The 16,621-nt window shown below is 37.5% G+C and overlaps 1 protein-coding gene across 7 annotated transcripts in view; it reads left to right on the top strand.

Moving 5' to 3' along the window:
* The window catches only part of tbl1xr1 (TBL1X/Y related 1), a 186,964-nt gene that overhangs the window by 14,660 nt on the left and 155,683 nt on the right, over positions 1-16,621 (top strand). For 3 of the 7 annotated variants that reach the window (XM_062976774.1, XM_062976772.1, XM_062976776.1), the window contains exon 2: positions 14,708-14,804. The exons of the other annotated variants lie outside the window; for them this stretch is intronic. The gene's annotated coding sequence lies outside the window, so the exon portion shown is untranslated. The remainder of the gene's footprint in view (positions 1-14,707; positions 14,805-16,621) is intronic. 7 annotated transcript variants of the gene reach the window in all.

Below are 16,621 nucleotides of genomic sequence, written 5' to 3'. Positions count from 1 at the left end.
TTAAAAGTTCTTCCTTTAATAGGCTAGCATGAACAAAAATATTCCTGACAATCTTACTAAAACTGAACATTTTCATGCCATAGTAGGGGGTTAGCTGTAATAAGATGGCACACCTAAGGCACACAGTCCATCTGTAGTTCAATCTTAAACCTTTCCTTCTGCTTGTCATTGGACACCAAGAATTGATTGTGATCCTCTAAGACAGTGGTTCTCAACATTTGATTCTCCCCCTTTTTAAAAACTTCAGCTACTACAATCCCTAACAGCTGGTAAGCAGCCTGAGATTTCTGAGAGTTGAAGTCCAAAATACCTGAAGGACCAAATGACCACTACCCCACCTTGGCAACCAGCAGTGCTTTCCAGTGTTTTCCTGACAGTGGGCTACAATTTCAGACTCCTTTTTAAAAAACTTTTGCTTGTTTTATCTAGACCAGGGGTCCCCAAACTTTTAAAGCAGAGGGCCGGTCCACAATCCTTCAGACTGTTGAGGGGCCGAATTATCATTTGGGAAAAAAATACAAACAAATTCCTATGCATACTGCACATGTCTTATTTGTAGTGAAACAACAACAACAACAACAATGAAAGAATAATACAATATTTTAAAATGAAAGCAATTTTAACCAACATAAACCTATTAGGATTTCAATGGAAAGTGTGGGCCTGCTACTGGCCAATGAGATAGTCAAGTTATTTAGGATTGTTGTTGTTGTTGTGTGCCTTCAAGTCTAAAATTAATTATTTATTTACTGCATTTATTTACTACATTTATATCCCAGCCTTCTCACCCCGAAGGGGACTCAGAGCAGCTGTATGTACATACAATATATTATATTATTAGCATAACACAATATTAGCATTATATATTACTATATTGAACTATACCACTATACTATTATATAATATGTAATATATAACATATAATTAATATTATTATATGGTATTACTATTAGTATTATATTATATTGTATAACATAAGATTATTATCAATATTATATGTATATACAATATATTATATTATTAAAACTGATATAAATATATTATATTATAAAACTGAGGGCGGGGGCCAGGTAAATGACCTTGAAGGGCCGCATCCGGCCCCCGGGCCTTAGTTTGGGGACCCCTGATCTAGACAACTGACTTCCCGAATAACTTCTGGACCAGTAGCATTACACCTCCCTTCATCCTGTTGGATTCCCTGTGAGTGTCCTGGATCAAATTAAGTCTTCAAGAGATCTCACAATCCCAATAATCTGGTTCCTGGGTCACTTGTTGCCTGGAACATACCATAGGGACATTCTCCAAAGGAACAATTAAGGCAATTAAGGGTTTTCAAAATTCCTCTTTTGCAAGATGTCCTTAACAGGAAAGACTATAAACACTTATTTTTCCTCAAACTGAGACTAACAACCACACAATTTTTACTGGTTCCACTTCTCAGCTTGTTTCAGGTTCTGATTTATTGGCCAGCTGCTCTCAACAAATGCTGCTCAAAACAGCTGAAGAAAATCCTACTTTTTAGCTGTGTAAATGCGTAACAAGAATGCCGTACCACCAACATTTAAATGTTTTGAAACACAAAAGCCAAACGGGATCTGGAGAAGCACAAAAGTAGAATGCTTTCCTCACCAATAAACAGGTGTACAATTCAGGTGCTCAGAGGCCACACTCCTTCCCGTAAGCAAGATGTAAACAAACCAATCTCAAAACAAATTAAACATCTTATCCTGCCCCTTTGAAATTAATTTATTCCTACTTAATTTTCATGCATATATAATTCCCAGTTTCCATCATTTTTTCATTTCCCATCTTGCTTGGTGTAGGTACATCCCCACCATTTTGCACAGAATGCAAGACATTTGTACCGTGTTTCCCCAAAAATAAGACTTTCCCAGAAAATAAGACCTAGTAGAGGTTTTGGTGACTTACCAAATATAAGACATCCCCTGAACGTAAGACCTAGGAGGAGGGAGTTTCCGCCACCTAGGAAGGCGCGCTAAGGCTGTTAGGAATTGTGGGAGTAGAAGGCAAAAACACCTGGAGGGTCCAAGTTGGTCCATGCTTGTTTTAGCTACTAGACCTTCCTCTGGTCGTGCCCATTTTTACCTCAGAGTAGAGCCTTGTCCTAGTCAACTGAAAAAAACCACTTGCAAAGGTGGAGGAGGCGAGGGCATGCCCTGAAAATAAGACCTAGCGTATCTTTGGGGGCAAAAATTAATATAATACACTGTCTTATTTTGTGGGAAATGCGGTAAGACATTTTTCTAGCCAAAGGAAGGTTCGGGAAGATTTTTAGTTAAAAGTATTTATTTGTAGTTAGAAAAACGTAAAGGGATAACTGTGATCCTCCAGAAGCTGTACCTTAAATTCCATCCATATAACACCAGTTGCATCAGGATGCTCTGAAGAAGCACTGCATATTCCAGTAATAAATTATATTAGCAAAAAGACTACTATTAAAATTATGAATCCTACACCAGTAAATATATTTTCATCCATTGCTTTACAACAAAAGTACTTGTAACTCTCAAGAAACCAATTCTGTAAGCAGTATTTTAGGGAAATTTATAAGCTGAGTTGCTGGATCTCCTGCAAAGGTGCAGGGCTACGCTCCTGTGGATTCTGTGATGGAGCTGTTTCCAGATAGCAAAATGGCTTGAGTGGACAGAATCAGTGCTGACTAACATGAGATGAATATGTTCATGTTTTTTCAATGTGTCCCTATAGTAATGTTCATGCCTATGTTTCCTCCAGAACACTCACACCCATTAAAATTCAATACATATGCAACATGAATGAAGTGATACAAGCCCTACCCTAGGGTTTGTGAACTAAAAGAAATGGGAGAAAAAGAAAGAAGGGGCATTAAGGAGCAGGGGGGAATGGTCTGTTCTTTTATGCCTCATTATAACCTCTCAGACAAAAAGAGAATCCTCTGTACTTCTTCACTCACACATGCACCATTTCACAGAGTATAGGCCTGCTGGAAAACAGGTGCTCCACAGTTCTAGAACCTTCAAATTATCTAGGGCTAACTTCAGACTTCTTGCTTCAGCAAATTAACTGGACTGTTATGTGGACATTGATATTTGCAAATTCTTGATCCTCCCAATATTTGATTTGTATAGAGTTAACTTTGATACTATTTGAGCTGAAAAACATGAACGCTGTATACTTATTTAGTACTCCCACTGCAATAGTAATCTGGACAGTTTTTAAAAAGGTACTACTTAATTTAGAAAACCTGACAGACAGTTGTCGCAGGCGAGCACTATGCATCTGCTCTTAAGTGATCTTTGATGAACTTTTGTTCAAACTGTAAATCTTTCCAGGAAGTCGTGCTTGTAAAAGAATATATCACAGCTCTCTGTGGCTTGACATTTTGCATTTAATCTGTTGTGATTTTCCTCTTCCATTTTGCAGCTGAGCAAAGTTGGTTATGATAGATATTGGGTGATAATATGCAGTCCATATATTTTTGTTGTTCCTTTCTAAACAGAAGCATATCAAGTCAGCCTAGTCTCATGCTTAAAGGGTAGATCTATGTATTATCCTGGAAATAAGTGTTTGACACTAAATGGTAATACAGTAGAGTCTCACTAATCCAAGCTAAACGGGCCGGCAGAAGCTTGGATAAGCGAATATCTTGGATTATAAGGACTGATCAAGGAAAAGCCTATTAAACATCAAATTAGGTTATGATTTTACAAATTAAGCACCAAAACTTCATGTTATACAACAAATTTGACAGAAAAAGTAGTTCAATACGCAGTAATGTTATGTTGTAATTACTGTATTTACGAATTTAGCACCAAAATATCATGATATATTGGAAACATTGACTACAAAAATGGCTTGGATTATCCAGAGGCTTGGACAAGCGAGGCTTGGATTAGTGAGACTCTACTGTATGTTGTACGTGTGTGTTTTGGAAGGTTTATTTTCTTTCTATCTCTCCCCCCCCCCCCCCCCCCCAAAATCCAGACTGGTTTTATAGTAGACATTACTAGGCAAATAAGAAAAAAAAAATACCTTCCAGATGTTTTGCATTTCATATTCCATAATCTGACTAATGGCCATGCTAGTGAGAGGTGAGACTTGAAGTTCAAAACATCTGGAGTGTTCAAGGTTGGGAATCCTAGTGCATTAGTTCTTTGCCTCCCCACCACTTTAGTCATTTTGCCAATGCATTTATTTTATTAATGTTTTCAGGAACTCTCTTGATTTGCTTGCAATAAAGCAGCTCCACGGGAACTAAAGCTGACTAATTATGTACATGAAAATTACAGTTAAAGTGCCAAATCACAAATACCTAAAATAAGCAATTATTGTAGTCAACCACAGTTCTCAAATACCTGGTCAAGAAATACACCTTCCCTTATACCCTTCCCTTTGCACTTTTTGGGTAATTTTGGGCAACATTGGTTTCATATCTTGGGCCAGTATTTGGCATAAATTGGCCTTCCTGAATATAAGCAGAACATTTCTATGAGGAATTCAGGTGCTTGATTTTAATGATACTTCCTTTTCTTAATGATACTTCCTTTTATCGGGTGTGAAGATCTTTCTCCCCCTTGTTTGAGAGATAAAAACATTTTTATCTTGTTTGTGTGTGTTATCTGTGCATATACATACATGTGAGTCTTTAAGTCACCTGTTGACTTATGGTAACCCCATGAATTTTAGGTTGTTTTCTTAGACAAGGAATACTCCGAGGTGATATTGCCATTTACTTCCCTGGAAATATAGCCTATGGTAATTGGTATGCTGTATGAGAAAGCTGTTTTTCCATATGGACTGGTGAGAATGACTATGAAATTCTACAAGCCATGTGTTTCATTTTGTGTTGAGAAAGCATTGTGCAAATTGTGCTGTGTTGCTGGACTTTTGTGGAGCAGGTCTGGTGAAGGGGGGCGGCTGTCCAATTTAGCTTGTGGGACTAGTATGGCCCTCCAACCTTTCATAGAGCCATTTCAATTAATAACTACATATATAATTACCTTTTGTATTGAGCAATAGATGGAAAAAACCTGAAATTCCAAATATCTAGAATAATCACAAATATCTGTTGAAACACAACAAAAGCAGAACAAACTAGCAACAGTAGAACATAAGTAAACCACTTTCTTGTTTCCTTAAGGTGTTTTTAACTGGTAGTTGCAAGATAAATTTTTTGAGATAACTGATTATTGAATGGAAGAGTTTTCAATATATTGATAAATTTAGGTGATAGTTCAGAAGAAAGTATGAGATGGCTTCGATAATTTTGCGGGTGAAGAGAATAAATCTGTGAAGTTGACGTTCTCTGATCCAACTTTGATTCTGGAATGAACTTGGTGAGTAAGCTTGTGCAATTCAACTGGAGTGCAATTCGATTTTGGCATCCAAATTTTGTTGGTCACCCAGATCTGTTTCTCGGGATCTTCCCAACAATCTGCTAATGGAAATATCTGTTTTCGGCTAGGCTGCTAAAAGATCTGGGAAGATCCAGCCAATTGACAGCAGTGGGGAACATAAAAGGCTCACCTTTCTGTTCCTGGGATCCTTTCCTATCTGCCTTTCAAGGGAGTCTGGGTTTCAGCAATGGGATTAAGGAAGTACAATTCCTGGGACCCTTTCCTTTCTTGCCTTCAAGGGAGTTTGGGTTTCAGCAACGTGGTTAAGGAAGCACCAATCCTGAGACCCCTTTCTTTCTTCCTTTCAAGGAAGTCTGGTTTTGAGCAATGGGGTTAAGGAAGCAGTGTGTAAGACACGTCATGGCATTCTATTCAGACTGGCCCAACAGGCAGGGCTCACAGGGAAACCCCGTGCAAACAGCATGCGGCAGCCACTTCGTACCCCAGTTGATGCCGAAGGGGGAGGAAGAGCCGTGATCCGCTGCCATGTGGTCCCGTAATGGAAGGAAAAACATGATGCCTGGGCTCTTACAGTTATGGCCATTTGGCTAAGCTGAACAAGCTGTATTGGCCGAAGGGAGCCGACCTCTCCGAATCCGTACACAAGCCTATTGGTTAGTAGCCTTATGCAAGCAGCTCACTCATTTCCCCACTTCTAATACATGAATAATACTAACCTGTTTGCAGAGATAAGGTGTCTGAACTGTGCAAGCACTTAGAACACCTATTTAAATGCTAATAATGATTATATTTTAATAGTTTTTTGGTTGGTTACAGACTCCTGACATTTTGAAAGGGCTGGGGACAAGCTAGATCTCCCAATACTTGGTAACAAAGAATACTCACAAATGGTATCGATCATGACAGACAAGGCTGAGTTGACTCTTAGAGATACCTTATTAAGAAAGTGGCCAGCTATTGTGAGATGCTTTTTAATGTGTTTTTTTAAACCAAAAATAAATTGTTTTCTGTACACAAGTACTTTTTTGATATTGTATGGACCATTTTTTTTTGTACAGAAGCTACCTTTTATGCAAAAATTATTCTTTAAAAAGTTTGGAAAATGGTGGAGAAAGACAAAACCTTTTGAAATGGATTCTTGCATGTGAGAAAATAACGCATCATTTAACATATTCTAATATCTGCTATTAGTCACTTTTGCAAACCATTTTAAGATGTGTGGAAATGAGATCTATTTCTAATAATATTACATCCAGGAGAACTGCCTTTTCCCTGTTTCTGCTGTAGCAGAAGGGAGGCAACTCATTCTTTTCATTAGTAGTTGAATGGATGATTTATTTGTTTGGCAATACTGCAGTCTTTTATATTCTGGGGAGCATATTCGTATAGGAGAGCCATGTTTGTTGAAAATCCATGGATTCAGGGTTAAGGATAGGTCTTAAATCTATGTTGCAAAATAGGTTACCTTTGCTCTAAATTAATTTTTTAAAATATTAGCAGTACAAGATTCTTATCCTCCCTGATGATGCTGTACATTCTCATGTAGTGAATGGCCACAGGGCAAATTGATTAAGTAATTTCAGCTAAGTTTCTAATAGATGTTTTCTCATGAAACACGTTGGTTAATTTTGTCCTTTAGCAATTGGAATGTATCTGTTGGCAATCAAACATCTTCACACTCTCCAAGAACATAATATGAAATGCCTGCTGCAAAAATATTGTCTGAAGTTTTGAGCCATTGAGGAAAAAATGTGTTTTTGTTTTCCAGACCAAAAAATCCTGGAGATTTCTGAGAAAGATCAAAATGTATGAATATTAACCTTGTAAACAAACTTAGGTTTAAACAACAAACATACAGCATTAATTCATCATGTATAATTCTTTCCTGTCTGGCAGATTAATCAAATTAACTGTGTTAAACCTATTCCGTTTCACTAAAAGTAAAGCACACTTTATTTGATGCGAGTTAACTGTTAGATACATTCATATTGAATTGATACCATGAATATTTTACAGTGAACTTCTGTGCATGTCTCCTCAGAAGTAAGCCTTACTGCATTCATTAGGACTTAATCCCAAGGATATGTACAGGATTAGTTTTGTCCAAGCTAAAGGACTGCCGATGCCCAGCACTTGCTTCTGATATTTCAAACTGGAGCAAAGGTCAGTGGAGGAAGACAAGCAGCAGAATAATAAGAAAAAGGAAAAAAGGATACCCTCAGGAAAATGGCAGCACCTTCAGAAATAAGGTCTTGTTTTCTGAGAGTTGAATGTTGTTTTTGTCTGCTACAGCAGAGCTTTTTCAGTCTATTTGATCTGGGCGACTGACAAGTTTCTCCTCCCAATGTGCCAGGAACCAGAACAGGTTGCATCTCTGTTATCCACAATCCTTGTAACCTGAAGTATTTTGGATTTCCCATTGGATATTAGAATACTTGTATTTGCGCACATGTATATATATATATATATATATATATATATATATATATAGAGAGAGAGAGAGAGAGAGAGAGAGAGAGAGAGAGAGAGAGAGAGAGCGAGAGAGAGAGAGAGAGAGAGAGAGAGAGAGAGAGAGAGAGAGAGAGAGAGAGAGAGATGGTGGGGAAGGTAGAAAAATTCAATGGGTGCTGGATGTGATGATGATGATGATGATAATAATAATAATAATAATAATAATAATAATAATAATAATAATAAATTTGTTTGACCAGTCATATGACCATTTCAAAGTGCAACATAAATAAAAACAAGGCAAAAAGGATGGGAGGACAGCAGCCTGGCCTGACGAAGGAGCCGAGCCAGTGAGCGGGTGAATGGGCAGGGTTTTTGCGGCCCTCCCCGTTCGCCCGCTCGCGCCCTGGCTCCTTCGGCAGGCTTTTCTGTAGTCCCTCCTTATTATCCAAGATATTTGCTTATCCAAGCTTCTGCCGGCCCATTTAGCTTGGATAAGCGAGACTCTACTGTATTTGTTTATCATTTCCATTGAGCTATCTCTTCAGTGTTTTGTCTAATGGAGATCAAGGTGATGGATAGTGTAGTAAACCTATTGGTCATTTGCTTCAGCTGCTGATTTCTGAGCAGTTCAGAACAATTTTGTGGTCTATATGTTGCTTTTGATGCCAGTGCAGTACAATGGGATGTGTTTTGTGATGTAAATAAAATCATTGAACATGCATGTTCTAAAGAAAACGTCTGATTTTCTTTGTTTCTGCAGGTACATACTATGACTGTTGGATGTCTGTGTTGATTTTGAGCAGTGTGTGGCTGTGAGAACGGAATTATGTCCGGTGAGGAACAGGCTGGCAAATTCTAGCAATTCTTTTTAGCTAATAAAAATAAACAAGCATGCCTTTGGGCTCCAAGTCCTTGCGCCAGCTTGCATTTAAGTCAATGGGACAGCGTAATTGGAGCTGGCTTGTGTTCTGCCAGGATTTTTGTTGGCATCTTATTTGGGGCAGTTTAGTCTACTGTGATCTTCATAGTTGTGACTTAACTTGATGGGAGGTGGAGGCAAGGAACTAGCTACAGACGTATGTTGCCGGATTGGTCTTTCCAAGAAGTTTAACAACAACAACAACAACAACACAAAACATGTATATCCTGCCCTATCTCCCTGTGGGGACTCAGGGCAGTTTACCTCAAGTTGTGGCAAACAATGCTTTACAATAATAAACAAAGAACAAACTAACTGAAACCACCCAAATCCCAAATCATACCCAACATCCACATCAAAATAATAATAAAGACAGCACCAAACATTAGACAATGACACAACTAAGTTACGTTTTCACAGTTAAACATTAGTAACAGATTAGAGGATAAACACCAATAGAGATAAAAACTTTTAAAAACTTTAAAAGCCAACATAGCCAGAGTGACAAACCATTTCCATTCGTAGTATCTAAGCATTGATTTTCTATGCCTCCTCCTCTATACCTTTCAGTACATAAAAAAAGTTTTTGAAAAGAGGGTCAGGAGGGGGCCATTTTGATCTCTTTTGGGAGGAGTGATTTGGGCTGGAGAATGGAGAACACTAACTCTCCCCTCCCCTCCCCTAACTGCTTCCTGGCAGCTTTCAAATTGCTTATATCCCCCTGAATGCCCTGGACCTGTGCTTGACTCATCAAAACGAATCCAGAAAGCTTGCAATTTTACAACTCAGTTGATAGAAGGTTATTTTGATTCAATTATGTGATGAGTCACTTTAATTTTTTTCATTGGGTAAAATAGAGTTTTTAAATTGAACTTGTTTCTGACTATCTTGAGTAGAGCCTGTTGGCCACAAAAATGAGAGAAGGGGTGTAATATTAATGTTTTTTAATAAAAAAAAATCATTTTACTGAAATCATGCTTATTCATCGAATATATTTTTTACCATACAGTACAATCCCTTTATCCATGGATTCTACATCATTTACTTATGCTACAAAACATGTCTCCTTTCCTGCTCCCTATAATAAATAATAATAATAATAATAATAATAATAATAATAATAATAATTAATAAAACTTTATTTATACCCCGTCTCCATCTCCCCATCTCCCTAAATGTTTGTGGGCCTCTCTAGATTCTCCAGTGTTCATTCCATTATTATCTAATACCTAATATTGCATTAATTCTGTCTTGGATATCTTCGTGTTCCATCTCTTTATAGCCTTATTCCATAAAAATGGTGCAAAATGGTACATTTAGTGTGGTATCCCAAGCCACTTAGTAGTTGGAAGTTAATATGAAATCTTCAAGTTATTTTAGTCTTTAAAAAAGAAGACCTCCCTCGCTATGTAGCTTAATTCGTGAGTTGGGATTAAGTCTTATTTAGAATTATGTCATGTGAATGTAAGTGTTTCATTCCCGTAGATAAGCTTTCGTAATGCCTTAAACAATGTGCTGTTAAATGAATCATGCTCACCTATATGAATGTGTGACATTGTGTGATGTTTACTTACTGCAGTACAATTATAGACTATTATGTTTAAAACGTTTAAGGACCCAGGTTCAAAACGTCACACCTGCTGGGATGTTTGGTGTTGGGTGGGAAGATGTTTCCTGGGGATCTTGAGGGATAACCTCCTTTAAAAAACAATTTGGAAGTAAAGAGGTGAAAGTGATTTTTTTTTCAGTGAATGTCAAGTTTTGATGCCAAGCTTTATTTGTCTCTTTTCAAACTGTTTTTACAGACATTCTTGTCTGTCATAAGACAATTCATTGATAATATGCCCATTACCAGATGATTATTTGTCAGTCATAGGCTTATCAGTAGATCAATTCTTTTCAACAGTCAAGATGTACAGTCTGTTTTAAGGCTTATGAATGAGCTTCCAATGCTTTTATTTGCAAAATACAACCTTAAGTAATAATTTTTAGTACAGGGAAATTCCTTCTGCCCATTAATAATTTAGATCAGTCGTTCTCAACTTAGGGTCCGCAATGTCTTCACAGAGGGTCCAAGAAGGATTGAAAAAATGCTATGATTTTTACAGTTAAATTTGAATAAACAAATGAAAGCAAGCCAGAAAGGGTAATGGAACAAAATCTTAGTTTTCCGTGCTTCTTTTGGAAAACATGGCATTTTAAGCCTATGGACTCAATTAAAAAAAAAAAAAAACAGAGGGGGAAATTGGCTATGACAGTAGCTGGATAGGAAATGTATAATGGATTGTGTGAATTAACATATTAATTTAGATCTCCTTTTCTCTGAATTTGAAGGGCCTCATGAGAAAAATAATTGTTAGATGCAGTGTCTTAAATCATAAGTCTTGGGGGTCCCCAATCACAAAAGGTATATATAAACGGTTCTGGCCCAGCTTATCTGTCCGAACGTGTCTCCCGCTACGACCCACCTCAAAGCTTAAGATCATCAGATGAGACCTTGCTCGCGGTCCCGTCAGCCTCACAGGTGCGGCTGGTGGGGACGAGAGATAGGGCTTTTTCAGTAGTGGCTCCCCGCTTATGGAATGCCCTCCCCAGTGAAGTCAGGCAGGCTCCCTCCCTCCTATCCTTCTGTATGAATGTTAAAACTTGGTTGTGGGGCCAGGCTTTCGAATAACAATTAGCAGCGTTAATTATTATTATGTACGCTGGAACTCAATCGACAGACCCAGTCCTTAATAATTGAATATGCCCATCTGTATTTTAGAATATGTTTTATGAATGTCCGATGTAAGTTAATAATTTTTAACTGTTTTATAGTGCATTGTACAATTTTTATATATGCGTTTTATTGTAAGCCGCCCTGAGTCCCCTGTTGGGTGAGAAGGGCGGGATATAAATATTGCAATAAATAAATAAATAAATACACAAAAGAGAAAAATATTATTTTTTAATATAAGGGACATCATTTTACTGTAACATTGTATAAAATGGGATCTAAACTCCCATGGATTTTGGCATCCACGTGAGGTCCTGGAACCAAACCCCAGCAGATACCAAGGGCCCAGTTTCATCTTTAGCTACTGAAGATGGCAGAAGTGGAATGTTTTGCTCATTTTCGATATTTTAGTTTTCATGGCTACATGACTGTGGCTCTACACCCAGGAATCTATTGTTACACCAAATTTATCATCTTGGTCACTAAGTTTTCAGATAGTGCTTCTGACGAAGGTAGAATTTAAGAGTCCAGGAATCTACATGCCACTTTTGCTGCACTGGTAATACACTCATTTACCTTTTGTTGCAATCTGTGGTTTGTATATAGTTTAGTACTTGAAGATAATGGCCACACGGATTTCTTAGATTAGTATCTGAAATCATTTTGATAAGTCGCCATATCTCCAAAGGAAACTTCATCTGCTGGTAGAAAATAAACTGATATCTGAATTATTTATATACTTTCATGAGGAAGCAGCTTCTAGGAAAAGTCTGGCAGAGATGAACTGGCCTGTTACACCATTTAAATTACTTCCCAGTAATATATTGTGCTCATGCATTTATAGGAAGGGCACGTGATTCGAAAAATCTGACCCTGTTTTGAATGGTTACAGTATGAAAGGGCACACTGTACTAGCATCAATAATAAATTCTTGAGTTTATCTGTATTGGCATAAGTCTAAATCCAGTTTAATAAGATGTTGTTCTTTCATCCAACCAGACTGTCAACCCTCTTTCAACCAAAAACCAACTCTGAAAAATTTACCAAATAACTGCAAAGTTTAGGTTGCAAAAGGCCTGTTGGTGGTGGTGGCGGCGGCGGCTGTTGCTGCTTCTCTTCCTCCTCCTCCTTCTCCTATTATTATTGTTGTTGTTGTTATTATTATTATTATTATTATTATTATTACTATTGTCTCGCTTTTCTCCCTGTGGGGACTCATCCCACACTAGACAAGATTAAAAGGCGCAATACAAAATTTAAAAAACAATTAAATAACAGTGTGGTAAAAGCAGAACTAAAATACAGTAAATACAGTAAAATTGTGTTTACAACTTTTGTTGGACTTGTTGGATTCTTGTTGGATTTATTGGCTCAATAGATGAAGGAAATTCAGCCATTTGTACAAACCTATTGTAGATACCTCTGTTCCTATGATTGGGGAAACTGAGACTTGGCATCCACTTCTGCAACTGGTGTGTTGAGTTGTGTAGCAATCCCAGATGCCTTTGGGCATTTTTATTATTGCAATTCTGATTATGACAACTACCTGGCTCTTGAAAGGTTTGGCTTTTGTTTGGTACTACCTAGGCATTTTAAAAAACATTTTCTTGGCCTCAGAAGAAGGCAGTGGTAAACCTCCTCTGAGCAAATCTGGCCAAGAAAACCCCATGATAGGTTCACCTTAGGGTTGCCATATGTTGGTAACGACTTGAAGGAAAATAGCAATAACATAGTTCCCCGCCAGAATGTGGTTACTTACTGCAGACATTGTAAAATAATTAATATATGTTTTGAATATTGAAGTATTAACAGCCAATTTCTCAGGCAGAACAAATTGCTGTAATTTCATGTTTTAATGCCTATCTCAAACATATGTTACATGATAGGTAAGTTTTTTCACCTTGCATTAGTGAAACTTTCCCTTTTAGGCATGACCTGGGCAAACAATTCAGACCTATGACATCTGTCTTGCTTTGAGTTCAATTTTGTAAAGAGTCAAGATAATTTTGATTTAATGAAATAGAGGTCATATACTGTTACTGTCACTTATCCAAGCTAAACGGGCCGGCAGAAGCTTGGATAAGCGAATATCTTGGATAATGAGGGATTAAGGAAAAGCCTATTAAACATCAAATTAGGTTATGATTTTACAAATTAAGCACCAAAACTTCATGTTATACAACAAATTTGACAGAAAAAGTAGTTCAATATGCAGTAATGTTATGTTGTAATTACTGTATTTACAAATTTAGCACCAAAATATCATGATAATTGAAAACATTGACTACAAAAATGGCTTGGATTATCCAGAGGCTTGGATAAGCGAGGCTTGGATTAGTGAGACTCTACTGTATTTCCATATAAAATAATTCCATAAACACACAGTGTATACAGAGTGTAAGATTCTTTGGAGAAGTGGGGTATATTAAATTCATAACAATATTAATCAAGAATCCTGATGAGCCAAGAATGTGGTTATGCTGTTATGGGTTGGCTTCAAGTGTTCCCATTTTGTGATTGCTTAGTGTGGTGTGAAGTCATCCATTAGCAGGACAGATGCCACCCTGTTTGAGTGATTTCATAGGATGATTTTCAGGTTTGCTATTGAGTTTTTTGTAACAACCCTTTTATTTGAAACCTTGACATACATTGACTCACAGTACACAAACCCTAAAATTGGTTTTCTTCTCAACATTGGGTGCTCAGCCTTTTGGAGCTTGTAAACCCACGGCTAGAAAAGTACTATACTATAGTAGGTACACTGGAATGGGGACTTTATGGTGGAAGAAGAGAATGTTATAGCACATCAAACAGGAGCTTTATTTTTTGAGTTTCAGTATGTCCAAACCAAAGGTAATGCTATCCTAGCTTGGCTTCTGCTGACATTTTTTACCTTATTTTATTTCCTTACATCTCCAATCTTGACAGTATAAAGGCTTGCCTGATGGGTCTCGGCTATCTACCAGGACACCTTTGACCTTCTCACTGGGTAGAGAAAATTTGAAAAAATGTATTTTCAAAATAGAAAACCAAATTTTATTGGTTTTTCTCGATTTTCTTCTGCCCATCAAGCCTAGGGGCCATTCAGGGCCATTCAGGGCCATTCAGATCCTAACTTGACAGATTATTGTCAAGCGCTCGACTGTAGGCCCTACGAGCCAGGCTTATGATGCATTGAGTGCTTGATGGCTCGTAGGCCCGGCTCGCAGGGTCTGGCCCTTTGCTGTCCAAGGCCTGAAAAAGTTTTTTTTTTTTTTTCAGACCTTGGACGGGAAAAGCCCATTTGTATAGCTGCCCATTCCGTCAGCGGCGGATGGAAACAAGAAATGGGGCCAAACGATTGGAACAAACAAAAACTGTAAGTAATTTCCTACAAATGCCCAACCTATCCGTGTGTGCGTGTGTGTATGTGTGTGTATGATGTGCATACAGTATATGAAAAAAGTTGATTTGATCCGAAGAGTTAAAGAAGCAACAAACGTAACTAATTGGAGTCCAATAAAACCTAGATGATAAGAGGAGAAAAACCGTCATTTTAAGCCGTTACTATTCATCACATTTTTATAAAGATGCCTAACGAGCTATGAAAAGCACTGTCTGGTAGAGATGAAAGAACATGTTTAGGTTTGTGAAAGTGTGACAATGCATTTGACATAATGTATGTATAGCCTTTAATATTCTTACACTGCTCAGCTGTATTTCAAAACAGCTTTTTTGGGGGGGAAATCATATATACCCCCAGCTCATCAGGATTCTTGATTAACACAGTTACAAATTTAATCTCTCCCCCCTCCTTCCCCAAAGAATCCTGTATTGAGTATTTTTAATTTTGTGTGTTCATTCAGAAGCCTTTAAAGAACTGGCTTACTAACCAGTTTTTCCCATCTTGGAAAGCTTCAGTGATGGAGAGAAGCAAATTCTATAAGTTGACATTGTTGATGTTTCTTCAGATAATTTAGACCTCTGATAACAAATGCTTACTTTTGCACTGTTCTTATTCTTTTCTTTCTCTTATTCAAGAAAACTTGCAATTTGATTATGGTTCTCAGCTATGAGAAGTGAGACAATAGCATAGGTCAGTTGTATTACCTTTTTCTTGTAAAAGATCAATTAAAAAGACCTCCGGTATCCTTACTGAGATAAGGGCTAGATGGATTGATGTTCTGCATGTTTACATTTCATCTTATTTAAGGAAAACAAATTCTATAGCTGTGTGGATCAGTGATTTCAGAGAATAGACTTGCTGTTCCTTCCTTTTTACATCCCTTCCTGTTTTAGAAATCTTCACATTTGATTGGGTATCACATTGGGATGCTTTGTGCCATTGGCTTCATGTAAAGTTTTAAAAATATTAATTTGTATATTATATACTGAATGTTCCTCAGTGTTGAAGCACACAAGCACACACTTTCCACACCAGTGTTATGTACACCTCCCTCCCTCACACCCTCTGTATGTATACAAGAATGGTACCTCTGTGCATTGCAAGGGTTTCATAGCATCACTTGCATTGGATCCTCACAGCTTCAAAGCGTTAAAAATGCATGACTTTGGATTGCTTTTCTGTACTTGCTTCTTTTTTTGGCTGATCACATGTGCTGGCTTTTAAGACTCAGGTTTGCAGTCTCCCTGTCTAGAAATACATTGCACAAAATCAATTTCTCCCTTTTGCACTTTGGTGGTGCCTTGTGCCTACATTTGAGTGTTTTCTTGTTCTTTGAAAAGAAAAGAAAGATGGGGAGGAAAAAGGGAATTTAGCAGCACCTTTAAGACCAACTGATTTATATTTGAGCATGAGCTTTTGTGAATATCAATCTGCTCCCTCAGATGCAATGACAGAGTAATATTAAAGTCATGGGTTATTAAGGATATTTATTCAGTCGTGGGAGTGGGATAGAATGTAATAGGATCCAGAGAGATGCAGATGGTTGCCCTTGCTATAAATCTTCAAAGGGCTGTGTGAGTTGAGATCTTTAAAGCGGTCAGTTAGTATTGATGTGTGAAAGCAGTACGTCTGCTTACCAAAAGTCAGTTCCCTCAGGGTCAAAACCCACTCAGAGGAAATTCCTTCTGATATGTTCAGTTGTGAGATCTTTTTATATCAGATGTATCATCAAACCATTATTTTTGTTCATATATCTGACAATGGGATTGGAATTTGTGAATTCAACTCAA

Source organism: Anolis carolinensis, chromosome 3, assembly GCF_035594765.1.
Source record: "Anolis carolinensis isolate JA03-04 chromosome 3, rAnoCar3.1.pri, whole genome shotgun sequence".
Classification (NCBI taxonomy): Eukaryota; Metazoa; Chordata; class Lepidosauria; order Squamata; family Dactyloidae; genus Anolis; species Anolis carolinensis.
The sequence above is the reverse complement of the archived record's forward strand: the minus strand, read 5'-3'. Positions and strand labels throughout refer to the sequence as shown.